Source organism: Tenrec ecaudatus, chromosome 1, assembly GCF_050624435.1.
Source record: "Tenrec ecaudatus isolate mTenEca1 chromosome 1, mTenEca1.hap1, whole genome shotgun sequence".
Taxonomy (NCBI): domain Eukaryota; kingdom Metazoa; phylum Chordata; class Mammalia; order Afrosoricida; family Tenrecidae; genus Tenrec; species Tenrec ecaudatus.
This window is the reverse complement of record NC_134530.1, coordinates 3,000,916-3,012,109: the sequence shown is the minus strand read 5'-3', so window position 1 is coordinate 3,012,109 and position 11,194 is coordinate 3,000,916. Positions and strand designations below refer to the sequence as shown.

The 11,194-nt window shown below is 52.6% G+C and overlaps 1 protein-coding gene across 1 annotated transcript in view; it reads left to right on the top strand.

Annotated features, from left to right (window-relative positions):
• Window positions 1-4,736: 4,736 nt before the first annotated feature.
• The window catches only part of GNG7 (G protein subunit gamma 7), a 127,938-nt gene continuing 121,480 nt past the window's right edge, over window positions 4,737-11,194 (top strand). The window contains exon 1 of the mRNA XM_075535389.1: window positions 4,737-4,810. The gene's annotated coding sequence lies outside the window, so the exon portion shown is untranslated. The remainder of the gene's footprint in view (window positions 4,811-11,194) is intronic.

The window sequence follows — 11,194 nt, the reverse complement described above, 5'->3', positions numbered from 1 at the left end:
CTCTCCTTTAAGCCCTTTGCATCAGGCCCTCCTTTTTCCCCCCTCCCGCCCCACTCCCCCCTCCCTCATGAGCCCTTGATAATTTACAGATTATTATTTTGTCGTATCTTGCCCTATCCAGCATCTCCCTTCACCCCCTTCTCTGTTGTCCGTCCCCCAGGGAGGAGGTCACATGTAGATCCTTGTAATCGGTTCCCCCTTTCCAAACCACTCACCCTCCACTCTCCCAGTATCGCCCCTCACCCCCTGGTTCTGAAGGTATCATTCACCCGGGATTCCCTGTGCCTCCAGCTCCTATCTGCACCAGTGTACATCCTCTGCTCTATCCAGACTTGCAAGGTAGAATTCGGATCATGGTAGTTGGGGGGGCGGGGGAAGCATCCAGGATCTGGGGGAAATCTACATTCTTCATCGGTGCTCCATCGCACCCTGACTGACTCATCTCCTCCCCTAGACCCCTCTGTGAGGGGGTCTCCAGTGGCCGACAAATGGGCTTTGGGTCTCCACTCTGTACTTCCCCCTTCATTCACTATGGTATTTTTTTTTGATGATGCCTTATCCCTAATCCCTTTGGCACCTCGTGATCACACAGGCTGGTGTGCTTCTTCCATGTGGGCTTTGTTGCTTCTGAGCAAGATGGCCACGTGTTCACCTTCAAGCCTTTAAGACCCCAGACACTATCTCTTTTGATAGTCGGGCACCATCAGCTTTCTTCACCACATTTACTTGTTCACCCGTTTTGGCTTCAGCAGTTGTGTCGGGAGGATGAGCATGATAGAGTGTCAATTTAATAGAAGAAAGTATTCATGCATTGAGGGAGTGCTTGAGTAGAGGTCCAATGTCCTTCTGCCACCTTAATACTAAACCTATAACTATAGACACATAGATCTATTTCCCCATCCTCATATATATATTTTCATGTCTTTGTCTAGGCCTCCATAAATGCCCCTTGACTCCTAGCTCTTTCCTCTATTTCCCTTGACTTTCCTCCTGCCCCACTATCATGCTCCGTTCCCACCTGGGTTACAACTATACCTCTTCTTTACGTAACCTTACCCTTGATCATTCCCTACCAGGCCTGCCACTCCCCCTCACCACGTATTTGGATGCCATGTTGTTCCCTTGTCCCTGGGTTTGTTAACACCACTTCCTTACACCACCCCCCCCCCCAACTCCCCCTATCCCAAGTCCCCCCGGAACTGTCGGTCCCATTGTTTTTCCTCCAGATAGTTCATCCAGCCTGTCTTATTTAGACAGACCTGTGGAGATAATAACATGCACAAAAACAAGACAGAGGAAAACAAAGCAAGAGTATACAACCAGACAACAAAGCAACAACAACAACCCACTGACAAAGAACAAAACAAAACACATCAGGAAAGAAAAGCTTGTAGTTAGTTCAAGGATCGTTTGTTGTCCTTTAAGAGTGTTTTCCAGTCCAGTCTGTGGGGGCACCACCCCCTGGCCCCAAAGTCCACTTTCAGCATTCCCTGGGGACCTTGCCGCTCCATTCCCTTGCTGTTCCGCTGCACTCCCCCAGTGCTTTGCCTCGGTGTGGTGGGATCAGGTAATCTTTTGTATTATTAAAGTTATTGTTATATATTATTTTCATTGGCAAACCATCCCATGACAATGGATCGTGTAGAGAAGAACGTTAATAAAAGAAAATTTCATGAGGATTTTTTACAGTGTGGTTTTACCTCAGCAATTACAGCAGGAATCGAGAACTGTGTTATTTGTGGTGAAGTTCTATCAGCTGAATCTATGAAGCCGAACAAACTAAAACACCATTTTGATAGCAAGCATCCGAGCTTTGCCGGCAAGGATACCAACTATCTTAGAAGCAAAGCCGATGAGCTCAAGAAAGCCAGACTTGACACTGGTGGCAAGCACCACAAGCAAAACGTAGGAGCCATTGAAGCTTCATATTTGGTGGCACTCAGAATCTCCAGAGCTGTGAAACCTCACACCACTGCTGAGGATTTACTGTTGCCAGAGACCAAAGTCGAGTTATGATCAGAGGCAAATTTGTTATGAAATTGAGTGCAATTTTCTTATCTAATGACACTGTCCGTAGAATAGATGACATGTAATCCAGGAAATTACATCTGCTCCACTTCCTATATTCAGCATCCAGCTTGATGAATCTACACACTGCAAACTGTTCACAGTTACTGGTTTACGTGAGGTATATTTATGATGGCGACTTTAAAGATGAGTTTCTTTTTTGCAAACCTCTTGAAATGACACCTATTGCGCGTGATGTATTTGACACAGTTGGTTCATTTCTGAAAGAGCATAAGATCTCTTGGGAAAAGGTTTGTGGTGTTTGCACAGATGGTGCTCCAGCTATGCTAGGATGTCGATCTGGATTTCAATGTTTGGTACTGAATGAGTCATCAAGAGTCATCGAAACTCACTGTATGATTCATTGGCAAATATTAGCAAGGATGACACTGCCACAAGAGTAACAAGAAATAATGAAAAGTGGCATACGTTCTGCTAATTTTGTAAAGGCGAGCACTTTAACCAGTCAACTGTTTTCGCAACTGTGCAGAGAGTTGGATGTGCCGAATAATGCTCTGCTATTTCACACTGAAGTGAGATGGTTGTCGAGAGGGAAAGTTTTAAAAGGTGGTTTTGAGCTTCATGATGAACTCACAACATTTCTTAATCAGAAAGCAAGACCACAGTTTGAAGCACTTTTCAGCAATAAAAGTGAACTGCAGATAATAGATTACTTGGTTGACATCTTTGCCATCTTGAATGAATTAAATTTATCACTGCAAGGACCAAATGCAACATGCCTCGATTTGTCTGAAAAGACCCAATTATTCCAAATGAAATTTCAGCTTTGACAAAAAAAAATTGGATGATAATAAAATTTACATGTTGCCTACCTTATCTGCTATCTTTGAGGAGCATGACATTGAACTAGACAAAAGGATTACAAATGATAATTTTTTTGTGAAAGAACACTTGCACATGCTTGCAGACGAAATTTCATCGTACTTTCCAAATCTACCTGACACCCCATTTGCACTTGTCAGAAGCCCTTTCACAGTCAAAGTTGAAGATGTTCCTGAGACCGCACAAGAGGAGTTCAATGAACTTCTCAATAGTGATACAGCGAGAACTGACTTCTCTCCAATGCCAGTTACAAGATTCTGGATCAAGTGTTTGCAGTCAGATCCTATTCTGTCTGAGACTATGTTGCGCCTTCTTCTTCCACTTCCAACAACACATATTTGTGACACAGGGTTTTCCGGCGTGTTGGTTATTAAGTCTAAATACAGAAGTAGACTTGTTGTGGAAGATGATCTTCATTGTGATCTTGCAAAGACTTCCCCGAGAATTTCTGATCTGGTGAGAAAGAAGCTATCTCAATCTTCCCACTGACTTTGAATTTTTACTCATACTATTGCAAAATGTAGCAATGTAGCTTACTGTTGTATATTAAGACTGTTACCCATGCTACACTATGCTTCAAGACAAAACTTCATTTATTTGTAATTAGAAATATATATCTGACAATATAGAATGATATATTGCTTTTGTGATTCATCACGATGCTTTAATGATATTCAATTTGTAACCATGAAAACACGTCCTGCGTGCCAGAGATTTACATGGCGATTCATTACAGTAACAAAATGACAGTTGTGAAGCAGCAACACGAGGAACTGGATGAAAGGGTGTGGGCATTAGGAAGGTTGAGGACCACTGGATTAGGCTGCTAACCATAGGTCAGCAACAAAACTGCCGGTTTCCCCATAGGAGAAAGAGGGGCTTTTCTATTCCCGTAACGAGTTATAGTCTCAGAAACGCACTGGGGCAGTTCTGCTCTGTTCTACAGGATCCCTGTGAGTCATCACCGACTCCGTAGCAGTGAATTTGGTTTGGGAATTTAAACTTTACGGGCTTTGCTTCTCTGGAGAACCCAGCCTAAGACAAGGTCTCAGCAAGGTTCTGATCCACTGAATGCAAGTTCGAGGGTCACGTCCCTGCAGGGTTCTACCCCGTTAAATCTGACCAGGGCCCAGAAATCTGCTTTTTAAGACGAAAATCCCTAGTTTGATAAAGAGGTTGAGCAACACTGGAAACCACGGGACAACATTAGTAATTAGCAATCTGGTTCCTTCCCAGCTGAGCGACCTTGGGGTGACCTTTCCAAGATTTCTCCTCTCCCGAAAATGTGGACAGATGGCAGGGATTTCCTGCCCCACCCCCCAACAGAGGAGGCGTGTGTGAATAAACTGAGTCTTAAGTGTCTAATTCAGGGCTTGGGAAGGGCTTCAGTGAACTTATGTGGCTACTTAATTATGGCTCTGGTCGTGCACCCCAAGACACAGGCCGGGAAGTGACATTCTGCCCCACAGTTGAACTCTCGGAGGTTGGGGTCGGGATTCGAACCCGCGCAGCACCTGGCACCTCCCCTGACGTCACGGAGCCGCCTCTTTCCCCACCCCCGCCGCCCACTGAGTGCGAAACAGTGTTTCGATTTGCATATTAGCATAGTCCCGCCTTCCGCTCGCCTGGGGGTCGGCGTGCGCGCCAATCAGCACGCAGCCTCCAGGCCCCGCGGGCGCTCCGAGCCGCACGCCTCCCGCGCGCGCGCAGCCTACCCCGCTGCCTGTTCCCGCCCCGCCCCTCGAGCGGGCCTCCCGCCTCCGGGGCTCGCGATTGGCTGCTCCTGGCCGCCGGGCCCGCCCCTTGTTTAGGCTCCGCCCCCGCCAGGGAGCAGCGCTCGGGCCCCGGGGCAGGTTGGGCTGCGCGGCGAGGGCTGAGGCGGCCGGCGGCCAGAGCACAGGTAGGGACCCCGCAGCGGCGGGATCGGGGCCGGGGTGAGGGCGGCGGCGGGCGGAGTCAGTCGGGGGCGGGGTGATCCGGGGTGGGGGTTGCGAGCTGAGTGGGGCTCCGGGGTGATCTAAGGAAGGGGCTGGGGGTGGAATTTGGGGTTCAGGGTTACAGGGGAGAGGGCTGCAGGTGGAGGGCAAACTCGGGGTGATCTGGGAAAGAGGGTTCAGGATGGAATTTGTGCTTCGGGTTTACTAGGGCGAAGGCTGCAGGCAGAGTGGGGGGTTGGGGTCACGTGGGGAAGAGGTGTGGGTAGAATTTGGGGTCCGGTTTATTGGGGAGAGGGTTGTGACAGGAGTGGGATGTCAGGGTGATCTGGGGGATGGTTTTGCGATGAAATTTGGGACTCTGGGTAATTGAGGAGAGGGGTTGAGGGGATATGGGCAGAGTGGGTTATGAGGGGGTCCATTTGGGATTTGGGGGTCATTGGGGGGAGGGCTGCAGATAGAGTAGGGGGTTGGGGTGGGGAGAAGTTGGTGGGATTTGAGGTCAGGGGTCATTTGGAAGAGGGTCAGGGCTGGAGTAGGGGGGCTATGTGTGGAGGAGTTGGGGTGGAATTTGGGATTCAGGGTCACGGGGGAGAGGGCTGTGAACATGGTTATGTGCGCACCAGTGGAAGTTGAGTTGGGCCCCAGGTTAGGTGGGGTAGGGCCTGGAGATGAGATTTAGGGTTGGGGTTATCTCGGGAGGCCCTGGGGGTTGGAATTAGGGGTGGCTTTAGCGGGGGAGGGGAATGAGCAATGTATCTGGGGGGTTGACTTGGTCAGGAAGTTGACTGAGTGACCTAGGCTTTTCTCGCCCAGAAGGGGTCACAGGGATGTAGGGTAATGGGGAGCTTGCATGGAACTGTGGGAGGAGTAGGGGTGTGCTGACTATAAGGAGAGAAGTGGGGTCCGAATGGTGGGGGGGTCCCAGGCCAGAGGGCTGGGATAACCCCTGGGGTGGCAAGGAGAATTGAGGGGCTTCAGGCATGAAGAAATTGGAGCGGGATGACTCCCCAACATTTGGCAGAGAGGGGGCCAGGAGGCCAGGTCCCCTTGGCATCAGTGACCGGGTGGAGACGGAAGTTCCAAACGCTTTGGCAAAGCCTGTTTGTAGGACCGAGCGTGCAGGGGAGATGGTCTTGGGAGCTCAGAGACGCCCGCTGGTGACAATTTTTCAGGAATTTTGGGGGCTCCAGTGGGAGTTTTTGGGATGACGATTTTGAGGGGTGTGGGTGGCGGCACTGTCTTTTTCCTGGGTGCCGGGGGTTGCTAGGGGCTGCAAGGTGGGCGTTGGAAGACAGGCGTGATGAACAGAAGCCCAGCATCCCGGCGAAGAGCCTCTCTCTGTTGCTAGGTGTCGGCATAGCTGGTGCCAAGGACACGCAGTGCCAGCCGGGGCTCCTCTGGGCTGGCCAAGGCTCCCAGAGATTCGATGTCCTCGTGGGCTGTGGGGTCAGGTGGGCGTGTGTTCCATCTTGTCGCTGGCGACTGACTCGGTGGTGTGGCCTCCTGATGCTCTTGCGGTTGGTGGGGGGTGGGGTGGGAGGGACACGACCTGCAAAGAGGAATTAATAGGGTCGCTTGCCCAGTCTTTCAGGGGCCGGGAGGACCTGCCAAGGTTACAGAGTGATTCCTGGCGCGGGGTGTGGCAACGTGAGGTGCTGATAATAACGTTCTAAATTAAGTTTTTTTCTGGGGGAGGTGGTGGGCAGGATGATTGGGCTGTCACAGGGGAGGAGGGAGGGAAAGGATTTGAGCTTGACTCCAGGTCTCTGCAACTTCGGGGTGCTCCTATGGATCACCCCCAAAGAAGCCACTGCTAACGTGTGACGTGCCCCACGTGGGACCAAGGAGAACTGCCCCCGTGAGGTTGTCCTGGCCATTGCCAGCCTAGTAGAAGCAGAGCGCCGGGTCTTGCTCCCGAGTTACAGCTGCCTGGGTTCGAACCGGCAACCTTTCGGTCAGCAGTTGAGCACACACCATCTTCGTCCCCCTGGGACCTGCCACTGGATGCCCCAGATTGATTTCTCTCATTGTGATTTCTCTCATTCCCTGCGGGGTAGAAGTGCCCAGTTGGGATTTCTTAGCTGTGTTCTTTCTGGATTACCAGGCCTTTCTTCTGAAGGGCAATCTCGGTGCGTTGGAACCGCTGACCGTAAGGTTGAACACCAGAGCACTAACGACCTCCCAGGGTCCTCAAGACCCACCCTGGAAACTGTACACACAATGGAAACAACAGCAGCAACCACGCACACACAGACCTGACAGCCATCGAGTTGCTCGATTTCGGCAACTCCCCGAGAGGGCAGGATAGGGCTGCACCTGTGGGTTTCCAGTGTCGAAAGCCCCCTCTTCCTCCCTCGGAGCGGCTGGTGGTTTCGAACGGCTGACTTTGAGGCTGCATACACCCCTCCCCCCCCGCCACGTGTAGCCCACCACCACCAGGGCTTTCTAAACGCCGCATGGCGTGGTGGAGGAGACCTCAGCCTTTCTGTATGATTGAAAGTGCCGTGGGGCGAGGAGCGAGGAAGAATGGCCTGGCTGTGGCCCTGACTGGGGAGCCTGACTGCAGAAGGACCAAGGGAGAAAAGTCTGCTGCGGGGCTGAGTGGGCCCCGGAGGAACCAGGCAGGGGTGGGGTTGGTGGGGGTCAGTCGCTCTGGAGGTCACCTGACCCCTGGGCTGGTGACCCTGAGTGTGCAGCGCAGCACAGGCATGGGCGTGGGGAGTGGAAACTCTGTCCGTGGGGTTTCCAAAGCTCCTCCTGGGTTTCCAGACGCCAACCTTTCAGCTGGTTGTTGCTCGATGGCCTAACAGTTGAGCCCAGCGTCCAGACCCCACCTCCCTTGCCCCGCTCTGGGAGACTATTAACGCGGGCTAGGTGCTTTTCTGGGGTGCGGTGTCCTGTGTACGCTGCGGTCCTGGGCAGCATCCCTGCCAGTAGCACTTCCCCACTCCCCCAGTCAGCGGGGGTTCCCCCAAAGGTCCCCCTCCACTGTTAGCCAAACGACCTATTTTCCCATATGAAGCCACGCCGTGGCCTTTAGGAGTCTGGTTTGTTCTTCAGTCGTGGAGGAGCTCTGGTGGCACTGTGCTTAAGCGCTCAGCTCAGCTGCTAACTGAAAGCCCAGCGGTTTGGATCCACCGACCGCGATGCCAGAAGGGGAGGCCGCCTGCTTCTGCCAGCAGGGACAGCCTCAGAAGCCCGGAGAGGCAGTGCCAGTCTGCTCGACGGGGTCACTAGGGGATCAAATTGACAGGCATTTAAGAAGAATCATTCCACTGACCGAGTTTTTTGAAAGGAGAAGAAATATCGCTGCTTTTCGAGACTTTTAGGAACGGATCTCAGGGAGTGGGGGGTGAAGAAGGGCTTCGGTGTGGCTTTTGAGAGGTGGCAGTAATTGGAACGTGTGACGACTTCCTCCTTCCGTTCGGGCTGCGAGCGAGAACGAGGCCCAAAGTCTTGGTTTGTGTCCTTGACTTTCACCTCCCAATACACTCACTGGCACGGAGTCGATGCCGACTCACAGCGACCCTGTGGGACAGGGTAGAACCGTGGGTCTCCGGGCCTAACTCTCCACGGACGTCGAAAGCCTCTTCTCTCTTCTGAAGATCAGCTGGTGGTTTTTAACTGCTGACCTTGAGCTTAAGGGCCCAGGGCGTAACCACGACACTAAAGCCAGGGTCCTGGCTTTAACTTCCAGTGTAGAAAAGCTAGCTCTCGCTACAGAGATTTCGTTTTGAAATATTCTTGGAGGGGGCAAGGGGGTGCATTGCTTTTCACTGCCGTTCACTCGAAGCTGAATCACAGTGACCCTACAGCACCGGGTAGACCTGTCCCTGTAGGTTCCCGAGACCGGAGAACTCTTTACAGGAGTAGGAAACCCCCGTCTCTCTCCCATTTTGAAGGGAAAGGCAATTGAACGACGACTTATTCTAAGGTGGAGACCATCCGGCATCCTGTGCACGCCGAGGATGCCCTGGTCCAGCGTGGAGTCAGGAGTTGCTGGGGCGTTATGATGCGTTTTTCCGTTCGCCCCTGGGAGGGAACGGCTGTTGGCTTAGGAGAGTCCAGGCAGGTGTGGGCTGCTGACTGTCCTGGCATCGATGCTGCGCTCAGGTAACGGCTTCTCAGGACGGAGTCGAACCTTTCCCCTCCCCGTTCCCGAGCCCCCTGCCCCACGGGCCCTCTTGGCTGTGACCGGGGTGTGCTGTCCTGGCTGCAGAAAGCACTGAGGCTGGGCTGCCGCGTGGGAATGGCCCCGGGAGGCGCTGGGTCCATTCGCTGCGCAGGACCTCTCCTAAGGCTGTCGCTGCGAGGACGCAGGTGCACCCGACCCAAGTCAAGGCAGAAAGAGCAGCCAGAATGCTCCTTAGCCGGGCGGGTGGGGAGACTGTCTCACAGGACTTTGGACTTACTGCCAGGAGAGACGAGTCTCTGGAGGAGGACAGCACTCTGTAAGGTGGAGGGGCAGCGAGAACGAGGAAGACCCTCAGCGAGATGGACGGACCCCGTGGCTGCACCAATGGGCTTGGGCATGGAGGGGGGGCATGGTGAGGACCGGGCGGAGGGAGTTTCGTTCTGTGGCGCACCGGATCGCTGTGGGTCGGAACTGACTCGATGGCGCCCAACACCACCAGAGTTGAGGGCCGTTGCTAATGGAGACCCCTTGATGAGATGGAGGGGGCAGGGGCTGCAGCCATGGGCTCAGACCCTTGGGGGCTGTGAGGATGGGGCACGAGTGGGCCGCGTCTCCTGCTGCAGCGCAGGCTGCTGTGAGTGGGGTCTGGAAGACCACCAAGAGTTTATTGAAAAGAAAGCAAGGAACGTTGGCTCGCCTGGGGCCAAGGGTTGCAGAGGTGGTCGGCGCTGCAGGCGTGCAGATTTGGTTTTGTTTGCATGACTGCGTCCCCACAGCACAGCAGCATCCCTCACCCTGGTTTCCGAACTTCCCCTTCCCATCCCCACTCCTGGCTTGGCCCTGGGGCAAATGCTGCCTGTGGGATGGCAGACGCTGGTCCGTCCCAAGGAGCGTGTGGCTCATGAGTGTCACTTGTCCCCCGGACACACCTGTCTGTCCTGTGGCTGACAGTTGAGCTACTGGGGTGGGTTTGTTAGGCTTCTCTGGTGGGTAATACCCTGGTTCTTGGCTTTGCAGGAGAAAGCATTCATGCCCAAGCTTGGTTTGTGATCCAAGTGGGTTTTTACTAAAGGACAGGAGAAGTTTCAGGTTTGGGTTTTTTTAAAAATCATTTTATTGGGGGCTCGTACAGCTGTGATCACCATCCATCTGTCCCTCCCTCCATCCATCCATCCATCCATCTATCCATCCATCCATCCATCCATCCATCCATCCATCCATCGTGTCAAGCACATTTGTACATATGTTGCCATCATCATTTTCAAAACATTTTCTTTCTGCTTGAGCCCTTGGTATCAGCTCATTTCCCCCGCCCCCATACTCCCTCTCTAATGTACCCTTGATAATTTATAATTTTTTTCATGTCTTACACTGACCAATGTCTCCCTGCACCCACTTTTCTGTTGTCCATACCCCTGGGAGGGGGTTATATATAGACCATTGTGATCGCCCCTCTCCCCATCCCCCTCCTAGTATCACTACTCTGATGATTGGTCCTGAGGGGTTTATCTGTCCTGGTTTCCCTGTGCTTCTAGCTCTTATCTGTACCAGTGTACATCCTCTGGTCTAGCCAGCCTTGTAAGGTAGAATTGGGGCCGTGATAGTGGAGGGGAGGAAGCATTAAAGAACTAGAGGAAAGTTATATGTTTCTTCAGTGCTACACTGCACCCTGACTGACTCCTCTCTTCCTTGTGACCCTTCTGTGAGGGGATGTCCAGTTGTTTACAGATGGGCTTTGGGTCTCCACTCCACACTCCCCCTCGTGATCACACAGGCTGGTGTGCTTCTTCCACGTGGGCTTTGTTGCTTCTCAGCTAGATGGCTTCTTGTTTATCTTCAAGCCTTTAAGACCCCAGATGCTATATCTTTTGCTAGTCGGGCACCATCAGCTTTCTTCACCACATTTTCTTATGCACCTGCTAGTTCACTTCCAGGCCCCAAGGGGACTGAGGGCTGAAATCTCGGGGTCCCCACCTGTCTCTATTTGACCAGTAAGCCTGGCCTTTAAAAATATATATGCTTCTCACCTTTCCTTCATGGTTTCTGTTGTTCTTCGCCCTGGAGGGGTGGGATGTGGTTATGTGTCGATCATTACGATCAGTTTACCCCTTCCTCCCCTCCTCTGTTCCTGGATTCCCTGTGTCGTAAGCTTTTATCCCTTATCCATACCTGAGTACATGCTCCGGTCTAGTCCAGAGTGAGAACAGCGCTG